This window comes from Grammomys surdaster, unplaced genomic scaffold, assembly GCF_004785775.1.
Source record: "Grammomys surdaster isolate TR1022 unplaced genomic scaffold, NIH_TR_1.0 241, whole genome shotgun sequence".
NCBI classification, from domain to species: domain Eukaryota; kingdom Metazoa; phylum Chordata; class Mammalia; order Rodentia; family Muridae; genus Grammomys; species Grammomys surdaster.
Window position 1 is genome coordinate 313,116 of NW_021604686.1, and position 12,619 is coordinate 325,734.

The following is a 12,619-nucleotide window of genomic DNA, read 5'->3' on the forward strand; positions in this document are numbered from 1 at the left end:
GATAGTGCAAGTGGACCCCCCACTTCCAAGCCTGTTCTAATTTCTGCATCTGCTTGAAGATTTGATCTCTCAGATTCCTGTTCTTGTTTTTCTGGTCCCAAGCTTCCTTCTCCTACCATTATGGGTTCTACCTCTGGGACTGCAAGCCAAGATGGCATTCTTTCTTTCATAAGTACCTTTTGCTGCTGATGTTTTATTACTGCAACAGAAAAGAAACTAAAACAGAAATTGGTAGCAGGAAAAACTGATATGTTGCTGTGATCCAACTGACTAGTTAATTTTGAGTATTGTGGAAGCATCTGGAATTTGACTTGAGCCATTGAGTGCTCAGAGCTTAATAGGTGGGTTAGAGGGCAGAAGATCATGCTGAAAGGCCTGAGTTGTTCCATACAGCAGCAGGGACTCTATTGGGGTTATTATCAGGTGTGAAGAGGGGCTGTCTTGTCTACAAAACAAGGCTTGCTGCTGCTCGGAGAACCACAGAGGTACAACCTACCTGCATGAGTTACAGATATTAAGCAGTGTGTGTCTTAGACTATAGGGTTTATAGTGTGTTTTCACTGTAAGTATGCTCTGATTCTTGCTTCTAAGCAAAATAAGATATATTATTTCTTTTACATTTGAAAAGAGGTTATAGTTAAAAGGCTCATGAACTTGTAAATGGTTGGAATTATTTGAAGACCATGGGGATTTTTTACATTATGATATTAATGTGAGATCTTGGGCACAAGCAATAAAGAAAAGACTATGATTTGAATTTAACAACAATGTGTTTGGGTGTCAAGTTATAAGTGGTGTCTTTGTGTTGGTTAATCTTCATTGTCAGCTTCACACACCTGGAGAGAAGGGGCCTAAATTGGAGAATTGTCTCCATCAGACTGGCCTGTAGAAATTTGTGTGGGTCATTTGTCTTGATTGCTAATTGATATAGGAGGGCCTAGCCATGGGTAAGTGTGAATATTCTTACACAGCATGGCCTTAGACGTGTATTAAAGGTAGCTTAGCAAGCCAGAGAGGTCAAGTCAGTAAGGAGTATTCTTCCATGATTTCTGTTTACCTTCCTGTCTCTAGGTTCCTGCCTTAACTTCTCTCCATGGTGGCCTATAATCTTAAAATAAAATGAGATAAATCTTTTCTTCCCTGAGCTTCTCTTGCTACTGTGTTTCTCAGAGCAACAGAAAGCAAACTAGAACAGTGTACCTTCGACAAAGGGCAGAACACAGATAATACCTAAGGAAAACATAAAACACAGGAAAGGAATGTCTTCAACAACCTAGATGGCAACAACTTACACTAAACTCTGGACCAAATGATATGGTCATTTCTTTGTCCTTGGAGTACGTTATCTTCCTTTGCAGAAGGGAAAAAATAAGAAACTGGGTCCTTGTCTTTCTACCTACAGTCCAGATCATGTGGCATGAGATGGTCAATTTACACAAGGCCTTAAACTATACTGTGTGATCCAGGTTGAGTGTGAAATGTTCCACATAGCCTCAACTGTTCAAACACATGGTCCTCAGCTGGCAGTGCTTCTTGACAAGAGTTGCCTCCAGCATAGATAGATCTTCCCTGGAGAGAGTGACTCACTGAGCAAAGTTTAGACTATGGAGCCCAGCTTCATTTCTGTTAACTCACTGCCTCTTGGGTGTAGATACAATGTGACCAACTGGCCCCTGAACTGGCTAAGATATCTTCCCTGCCACCTGCCATGTCTTCTCCACCATGGTGGAATCATTTCTTTAAGTATCAGCCACGATAAACCCTTTCTCAACTAAAGTCCTTCCAGTCAGGAATTTGGTCATAACAATGAGAAGAACAACTAAATACAATGATTCAATAATAGAGTTTCATCATTGCTTCTTAGCCAGTTGGAAGACCCTTCAAACTGACAGTCTTTCATAGATACCCAAAAAAGGAGTAACCCAAATGATCTTAGACCATCCCATTGGATTTGACCAGGAACACCATTACTTACCAGTGTTGACTGCAAAACTGGTGCTACCATTCTCTGTGTTGCCTCCATATACATCATGTTTTTCTGGAAGAAAATCAGTGAAGAACTGGATCTTACCAGCAATGACCTACCACTACCAAGACCATCTCTTTGAAGGCTGTTCTCCTTACCCAGTGAATTCACAACATTGTCATCATGTGAATCATCAATATCTGGAAGAAAGTCAGAGAAGAGTTGGATGTGACCAGGAATACCATTACCATACCACCACCAAGGTCATCGCTTTAGAGGCTGTTCTTCCTACCCGAGTCTTTTTCAGTCCTTTCTTCAAACGTATTAATATCTGGAAGAAAATCAATGGAGACAGTGAGTGACTCATACCTTGGTGACCATAGTAGGTGCAGCTACCCTGCCTCACATGAGAACAAGCTCAACTTCCTTTGGGTCACGTCATTCACTGAGAACCAAAATAGAAGTTTAATTTTATTTGATTTAAATGTTGTGGTTGTAGTTCTACTGATGAACTAGGGAGATTAATAATTTCCTATGAAAAACAATGCAAGAAATTTTAATTCTTTTTATAAATAAAAGACAACATAATCTGCAACTACTGTTGATAACTCAAAGTAGTTATTAAATGTCCACAGTACCATCAGCAGGGCCGCAGGACTTCTCTACTGTACACACAGTAGAGAAATTTGAGAATGCCGTTGGCTTATGTATTGTGTTTGTAATAGCTGAGCTTTTTCCCAGTGGAGGACCTGCAATGCAGTCACAACAAAAGGTCAGCTGAAGAGCAGACCAAGAGGTAAACTAATCATCAGCCTGTATTTTAATGTTTATCTCATTACTTACTTCCAAGCACGTCCTTCTGATTCAGGACATTATTTCTGGACGACCACAGACAGTCGTGTACACTAATTGCAGGTATGACATGGTCAGTGTAGGAAAGGTCTCAAGTCATGTAGAAGAGCGCTGTGAACTGAGTGTGCAGGACAGAAAGCATCCAACTCGCTTTAAAAGTCGTGTGAACACGGTGAAATTTGTACAGCTCCTCGCTTCTCTGTTCTTGGCACCAGGAAACTACAATTCCCTAACACTAAGTATGATGAATCTACGAAAGCAAACCCTGGCGAATCTTTTCTTTAAAGGCACTCGCCCCACACAAGTGCTCTATGGTGTTTGGGAAGTGCTAGGAGAATCAGCTAGACAGCAGCAGCTAGAGTCACTGATGGTTTGTGTTGTGTCTCAAGAGGTTGTTTCTTAGCATTCTTTACCTACTCAAGGTGTTTTACGTTCATGAACTCTTATTTGAACCTGCAGATACCATGTTAGATGCTACTTTTATGTCATGAAGGGGAAAAAAACAGAGGGGGATGGATGTTCTACTTTTCAATCTCAGAAATGAAAAGTTACCGGAAAAAAACAAAAAAACAGGAATGAGACATGTTGGTCAGCTCAGATATGTGGTCATCTCCTACCTCTACCTTCACGCTGTCAGCTTTCCCTCCATGAATATTTCTAACCATGTTTAAAAAATAATAATACAGGTAGGTATGATCATTTACAGATGGGCTATGGCACCGTTTACAATGGCTGCAAATAACTCATTGGCTACTGAGTTTCACAGTACCTTCTCTACTGGTACTGCTGCAGCTTCGAGGTAAATCTCCATAAGGTCCCACCCTAGATTGTCCAACACCGGAGGGTTTAACAGCTCTCAGCATTCGTTTGGTCTTGCCTGAAAAAGAAATGAAAACCCAACAAAGAGAGTTCAACCCTAATGGCATAAAAATGACAGAGGGCAGCTAAGCATTGCTCTGAGTTTAAATATTTTATCTCATTGCTTGCTAACGGATCATCGTGGAGGTCAGTGTAGACTTGTAATAAGCATCACATGGTCAATATAGGTAAGGTCAGTATCAACAGAAGAGCAGCAGGAATCAGTGTGGCAACACAGTAGAACCAAGACGACGAGCATCTAAGGCACTTGAAGAACCACATGAGCATAAAGAGGTTTAGATAATTCCTTGTTTCCCCGCTCTTTGCACTAGGACACCAGAAATTAAGGACTCTTCATAAGCCTTATAAGTCTGAAAATACCTAACAAGAGATGTTTAATTAAGAGCACTGGCACCACAGAAATGTCATGACATTTGTTAAATACAAAAAAACAAGCAAAACCCAGCAGCTCGTTTAGACGGGCTGCATGTAGAGAGGGTGTTTCCATGGCCTCGGGCCAGCGGGCATTGATTCCTTGCTCTTCTTTCTCAACTCAGCACGATGTTTTGCAGACCATGGAGAGCATATAGTATTACCTCCAGTGGGCCATAGCAGTAGAATGTTATATTACATTACTTACATTTCACCAGAAGCTACTGGAGTACTTGCTTTTATGTCATTGTAACCAAACTACTTGACAAGATAGGAAAGGATGTTCTACTTCTGAATCCCGGACACAAAATATGAGTTTGCAAAAGAAGCAATCCAGAGACCTTGTGGTTGTGTGAGCCTCCTTCCACCACCACCCTCAGGCTGCCTTTCAGTGGTTTGTAACTGCTAAGTCCATGGACATGGGACCACTTCTACATGTCTACCACAATGGCTCAGATGTCAAGTCATGCTAACCCAGTTGTCACTTGGTGGTTGGCAGGGAAATGACACTGTCTTTCAACTGATCAACTCAGTTTGTTGAAAATAAATCAACCCTCAACATAAACTGACAGATGCCTCGATCACTGTGGCTCAACTCACTGAGTGTGTGCATCCCACTTTTCAGTGACCATTACCCTCAGCAACAATCTCTGTAGCCTGGCCAGGACTGCCTCTAGCAAGTGCGGTGGCTGCACTAGTCCTGAGTGAGCACCTGCCCTGGTCATTCCTTCCTCAGTGAAATCCAGTATCTACTATACAAGCTGTCTTTACATTCACTGGCTACCCAGGGGCAGAATACACAGTCCCGTTTCCCCTGATCGCAAACCCTCCTCAGCAGATGCCTGGACATGCAGACACACCTTGGTATGACATGCAGCCATATCTTCAGTGCTGTGTACATACACCGAATGGATGGCTCCCTGTGCTCTCACTTACTAGTCAACATGGAAACTATCAGTAAGAGGAAATACTTTTAAAGCAGAGTCTAGCTCATCTTTGATGTGGCCGGTTGAAAGAACATTTGTGACTAGATTTATAACAATACTGATTGGAGTTGAGCCCTATAACTATGTGTTGCTCTGAGCTCATGATAACAAGCTAAAGCTAGTCGCCGGGTCTTACTGTGATCTGTTATGTCTAGATGAAATTCAGTTGGGACACACATGCAGTTTGTCTTTCTTTGCTGCACCTTCCATAGTTACAATCAGTGCTCTCACTGACAGGTCAGCTCGTTCTTTCCCTGTTTGTCACTTTTGTTTCCTGTTCTGTCATTGTTGTTAGGCATGGGCTCGTTGTACAGCCCACGACGAGCAGAAACTGTCGGACTGGAAATAACCATGGATTCTCAATCCCCTGCTTCTACCTCTAGGGTGCTGAGATCATGGGCTTGAATGTTATCACCCAGGTTGGTGCGACACTAAAGATCAAACTGAGGGCCTCCTGCATCACAGGGAGGCACTTTACCATGTGAGCTATTTTCCCAGCATATGTGGCTCTCTTTCTCACACACACTTGTATTAGTCTGTACCCAGGCGCATGGATGCTAAAGTGGGTTTTTGTTGTACCTTTGTATCTCTGCAGATTTGACTTGTACCAGGTACATCTAGGGGCTGTGACTCATCTAGAGTGACTAATGGTAGCATGATAAGGTAGTAAGTGGAAGCTTGATCTCATACACGGATACTGGACCCCATGTTTGTGTACACAATGGTGATCTTGGCCTGTGGAGTTAGACAACTCAGTCACTTACCTCTGCGTCTCGGTCGATCCTTCTATGGAGCAGTTCACAAAGAAATAGAGCCAGTATGTGAGGCTGTGAGGAGGTCTAAACTAAATGCAGGAAAAGTGTGCACTTTTTTTTTTTCATTGAAAAAAACTGATGTTAGAAGTTGGGTTTAGGGCTGGAGAGATGGCTGGCGGGGGGGTGGGGAGGGCTAAGACTACCTCTTTTAGAGGCACTGAGTTCAATTCCCAGCAACCACATGGTGGTTCAAAACCATCTGTAATGGGATCTGATGCCTTCCTCTGGTGTGTCTACAGTGTACTCATTCACCTAAGATAAGTCTTTAAAAAATGAAAAGGAATCGAGTTTAAATAATTGGGATTCCTATCTGGTAGAAATACAGATATCGATCCATTCTGGTGCATAAGATCTCAACCATAGTTATCACAACTAAATGCATGCAGAGTACACGTGCTCACACTTTGTAGGCTGGTTGGGGGAGGGGGCGTTGGGTTTTTTTTTGTTTTCTTTAAATAAAAGACTCAGCACTCACTGCCAGCAGGTGGAAGAAACTGTACACCTTACAAAGCCAGGCAGTACTCATACAACTCATCTAAAATGGGTCTTAAGCAAGTGGCTCTGCAATACGTACTGTAGTGTTTTCTCCTCTGCTCCACCTACAATTTAGAAAAAAGAAACACTCTTAGTCCAGAACAGGGGCAGATCTACTTCTACAGGTTTTCTCTCTCTCTTAGTACTTAGGTGATGGTAATTAGAATGGAGAAGCCCAGTCAAGGCAAAGGCTCTGTATCAGTCATATGGTTTTGTTGCCAAAACACCTGATCCTGGATACTTTGTGAAAGAACTGTTTTTCACACCTTTGCTAATTAAGCCCAAATAAGGACTCCCTATCGGCCTGTAAGACTTCTGGATGCTACACTGTCACATGGCAAAGAAACTTTATAACAACCTGCACTTATGAGTCCCCTTTAAGAAGTGCCCCCAGGGCCCATGATCTGTGCGCCCCTGGCTGTGAAGAAAGAGGCTACTCTGTGGTGAGGGTGAGTCAGAAGGCTGCAGATGCACAGTTGAGAGGATGGGACCTGGAAGCTTCTCTGACAACCCCTGCTCTCACCCCAGCCTCCACCCTCCACCAAAATCTAACAGCCAAGACAGGAAATGACCGGAGAGAACTCTTTATAAAAGTGTGCTGGGGATGCTGAAGTAGAGCTGTTTACAACTGATGCTTTCTTGTGAGGGAGGGGAGGACTCAGTACTATTTAAGGGCCACTCCATGAGAGTTTGGCCATGCTCCAGTGAGAATGTAAATAACACAAATTGGACTTGCTTTTTAATTTTTTTCTACTTTTTTTTGGGGGGGGGGGGACAATGGAAGGCCTGGGAAGCGAGTCATCAGGGTGCATGATGTGAAAGTCCCAGAGAATCAAAAAATAATATGTTCTGTTTAAAAAAAGGGGGGGAGTGCCTTCATGCCCTAATTATCCACAGTAAATTTCATGTTTTAAAAGATCTGGTGACCTCAATCTTCCTATAATTGCCATAGGAAACTTGTGGAACAGCAAAGCTTCAGAGACCTGTGCATACCATCTAATCATAGAACCTTGCAAGAGAAAGCAGAGACAAACACAGAAAATACAAACGTTTCATAAATGATAAGTCAGCTACCTTAAAATATTTGTTCGGTGTGTATGTGTTAAGTGTGCACCTGTCTTAGTTAGGGTTTTCTTGCTGTGAAGAGACACCATGACCTAGGCAACCTTTTTTTTTTTTTTATAGAGCACAAATCTACTTTTATTTATTTACTCTCCATTAGTTTAAATCCGGGACGGGTACAGCATCACACGGATTCTGTGTCCAATGGCCTTTAAAGGAAGGTTGCTTCAGAGTTTGGCACGACCCACACCACTGTTTCTGTAGGCCCGGGTTACTTTTCCCAGATCACTCTGGTTTTGTCCCGTTTGCCTCCAGGAGTCACTGTATTGGTTTTTGCTTTGTACACATAAGTACATCTCTTGCCTAAGTAGAACTCAGTTTCATCTCGGGCATACACGCCTTCAATTTTAAGAAGAGCAATGTGTGCCCTCTTTGGTTCCGGAGACCTTGCTTGCAGCCAGCAAAAATAGCCTTGCACCACAACCTTCCAGACACGCTTGCTTTTTTTAGAGGTCTCGTTCCCAGCAAGCCTCCATGGGCTCCAAGATGGCAGGAAGAGCAACCAAGACAACTCTTATAAAGGACAACATTTAATTGGGGCTGGCTTACACTTTCAGAGTTTCAATCTGTTATCATCGGGGTGGGAAGCATGACAGCATCCAGGAAGACATGGTGCTGTACGAACTCAGAGTTCTACATCTTGATCTGAAGGCAGCCAAGAGGATGATCTCTTCCACACTGGGCAGAACTGGAGAAGTAGGAGACCTCAAAGCCTACCTACACAGAGACACACTTCCTCCAACAAGGCCACACCTGTTCCAACAAGGCCACACCTCCTAAGAGTGCCACTTCCTTTGGGCTAAGCATATTCAAACCACCACAGCACCACATGTGTGCAGGAGTCCACAGAGGCCAGAAAAGGATGTCAAGTCCTCTAGTACTAGAGTTACAGATGGTTGTGAACAGATGGTTATAAAGGTTTTATGCCATGTGACAGCATAGCATCTGGAGCCCTTAACAGAGTGATAGGAGGAGCTGATTTGAGCTGAGTCAGCAAAAGTGTGAAACAAGCAAAGGAATCAAACCTGAGTCCTTTGGAAGAGCAGCAAGTGCTCTTAACCACTGAATCATTGCTTCAGCTTCACCTATTATCTTTTGAGTAAAAACTATTATTCAACAATAACTATAAAGAGGAATACCTTTATAAGAAAAGGCCTCCTAAAACATACCCACTGTGATCAAGTCAGGGGATAACTAGGTGAGATTTCATTTCATTCACTTCCTAAGTAAACACTGTAATGCATGTGTGTATATGGTTATTTTTATTATTCCAATATGGTATCTACTAAAAACAGAAGGACTGTGAAATCGCTTGGAAATTCCTTGGAGAATGTGCAGGCCAACTTACCTTTGCCGGCTCTGTCAGTTCTTTTTGTCTAGCCGACTCTTCCTTTTCAGGTGTGTCCTCTCTTGTAGTTATTACCTGGAGGTTCTCTGAAAAACAATAGAACACAACATCATAGCTCAAGGTACAATTTGTAATTTCCCAGAGATCTTTGCTTCATGTGTATAAAGATCTATGGATTTAGTCTACATGGATGAACGGAATGGATGTAGTTCATTAACAAGCATGTTCAAACTACTGCTGGACCATCCCTTCTGATGGGAAAGTTGGGGAAAGTAGGAGTGAGAGACAAAAGTTTTGGCCTCTCTCAGTAATAGGAGTAATGTCTAAGGAAATGTGCATTCCCCGACACTTGGCATCCAGTCTTCACCGGACCAAGGATCTCCTCTCCCACCTATGCCAGACAAGGCCATCCTCCCCTACATAAACAGCTGGAGCCATGGGTCCCTCCCTATATGATCCAAGGCTGGTGGTTTAGACACTGGGAGCTCTGGTTGGTTGGTATTGTTGCTCTCCTCATGGGGCCACAAACCCTTTCGGCTCCTTCAGTCTTCTAACTCCTCAATTGGGAACCCCATGATCACTTCAATGGTTAGCTGTGAGCATCTGCCTCTGAATATGTCTCAGACTCTGGCAGACCTCTAAGGAGACAGCTATATCAGGCTCTTGTCACCATGCACTTCCTGACATCCAAATCAGCGTCTACCTTTGGTGACTGCACAAGGGATGGATACCCAGGTAGAATGGTCTCCGATGGCCCCTCGTTCAGTTTCTGTCCCACACTTTGGCTCCATATTTGCTCCCTTGAGTATTTTGTTACTCCTTCTAAGAAGGACCGAAGCACTCACACTTGGTCTTCCTTCTTCATGAGCTTCATGTGGCCTGTGAGTTGAATCTTGGCTATTTCAAGCTTTGGGGCTAATGTCCACTTAGTAGTGAGTGAATACCATATGTGTTCTTTTGTGATTGGGTTACCTCCCTCAGGATGATATTTTCTAGTTCCATCCATTTACTTAAGAATTATTCAAATTCATTGTTTTTAATAGCTAAGTAATACTCCATTGTGTAAATGTACCACAATTTTTGTATCCATTCCTCTGTTGAAGGACATCTGGGTTCTTTCCAGCTTCTGGCTATTATAAATAAGGCTGCTATGAACATAGTGGAACATATGACCTTGCTATATGTTGGAGCATCTTCTGGGTATACGCCCAGGAGTGGTATATCTGGGTCCTCAAGTAATGGTATGTCCAATTTTCTGAGGAACTGCCAGAATGATTTCCAGAGTAGCCAACATCAAACTAAATGGAGAAAAACTTGAAGTAATCCCACTAAGGTCAGGGACTAGACAAGGCTGCCCACTCTCTCCCTACCTATTCAATATAGTACTAGAAGTCCTAGCCAGAGCAATTAGACAACAAAAGGAAGTCAAAGGGATACAAATAGGAAAGGAAAAAGTCAAAATATCATTATTTGCAGATGATATGATAGTATACTTAAATGACCCTAAAACTTCCACCAGAGAACTACTAAACCTGATAAACAACTTCAGCAAAGTGGCTGGTTATAAAATCAACTCAAACAAATCAGTAGCCTTCCTCTACTCTCAGTTTACAGACCGAGGAAGACATTAGGGAAATGACACCATTCATAACAGTCACAAATAATATAAAATACCTTGGTGTGACTCTAACCAAGCAAGTGAAAGATCTGTATGACAAGAACTTCAAGTCTCTGAAGAAAGAAATTGAAGATCTCAGAAGATGGAAAGATCTCCCATGCTCATGGATTGGCAGGATAAATATAGTAAAAATGGCCAACTTGCCAAAAGCAATCTACAGATTCAATACAATCCCCATCAAAATTCCAACTCAATTCTTCATAGAGATAGAAAGAGCAATTTGCAAATTCATTTAGAATAACAAAAAACCCAGGACAGTGAGAACTATTCTCAGCAATCAAAGAACTTCTGGGGGAATCACCACCCCTGACCTCAAGCTGTACTACAGAGCAATAGTGATTAAAAAAAAAACCTGCATGATATTGGTACAGAGACAGGCAGGAAGATCAATGGAATAGAATTGAAGATCCAGAAATGGACCTACACACCTATGGTCACTTGATCTTTGACAAAGGAGCTAAAACCATCCAGTGGAAAAAGGACAGCATTTTCAACAAATGGTGCTGGTTCAACTGGAGGTCAGCATGTAGGAGAATGCAAATTGATCCATTCTTATCTCCGTGTACAAAGCTCAAATCCAAGTGGATAAAGGACCTTCACCTAAAACCAGATACACTGAAACTAATAGAAGAGAAGGTGGGGAAGACCTTCGAATACCTAGGCACAGGGAAAAAGTTCCTGAACAGAACACCAATGGCTTATGCTCTAAGATCAAGAATTGACAAATGGGACCTCATAAAATTCCAAAGCTTCTGTAAGGCAAAGGACGCTGTCAATAGGACAAAATGGCAACCAACAGATTAGGAAAAGATCTTTACCAATCCTACATCCGATAGAGGGCTAATATCCAATATATACAAAGAACTCAAGAAATTAGACTCCAGACAACCAAATAACCCTATTAAAAATGGGGTACAGAGCTAAACAAAGAATTCTCAACTGAGGAAACTCAAATGGCCAAGAAGCACCTTAAGAAATGTTCAACATCCTTAGTCATCAGGGAATTGCAAATCAAAACAACCCTGAGATTCTACCTCACACCAGTCAGAATGGCCAAGATCAAAAACTCAGATGATAGTAGCTGCTGGAGAGGATGTGGAGAAAGAGAAACACTCCTCCATTGTTGGTGTGATTGCAAGCTGGTACAACCACTTTGGAAATGTTTTAAGTTTAATGAAATATAGAAAGCGCACGTTCCTATGAACCATCACATATATGTAAAACACATGCCCATAATTTTCTGAATAAAGTACACCTTTCAGGAAAAAGAAGGGAATGTGTGCTTTAAAAAAAAACATACACACATGTTATTATATAAAATGCCTTAGAACAGCTCCAACATTATTTGATTCATTCCAATCTTCTGAGATTAGTAATTTAAATACATATAGCCTAAATCTTATCAAAATGTACAAGAGTTATTGTATTTACACCGTGGATCATCTAGTAAGAAAAGCCTAGCAACATATACTATAATAGGAATTTATGCACACAGAGACACAGACACTGGTTGATACTGGTTATCAATTTGACTATACCCCAAGCTGCTGGGCATTCCTGTGAGGGATTTTCTTGGTTTGATTGTTTTAATCAGAAAGATCCACCCTATTTCTGGGCTGCACCTTCTGGTGCAGCCCAGGTAAAAGGACATGGCATTCCGAAAGTTTGCTTTGTGCTTCTTTGCCCCCACTCTCGCTGGCAAGACCATCAGCCCGGTTGCTGCAGTACTTCTTCACTGGTGTTAGAACCAACTTCTTTGGGACTACAGTGTAGACTGAAGATTAGAAATACTCCAGGACTCCAATGTAGACTGAAGCTGCTGACACAACTAGCCATTAGATCCAACCTCTACTGAATTTTCAGTCTTTCAAGCATAAGAGAGACTTTTCTGAACTACCTAGACAGCAGTATCCCAAAAGCCAATCTTATAAATCCCTCTTGAACATGTGTGTGTGTGTGTGTGTGTGTATGTGTGTGTGTTTGTTCATTCTATCAATTCTGTTTCTTTAGAGAACCCTGATACAACCT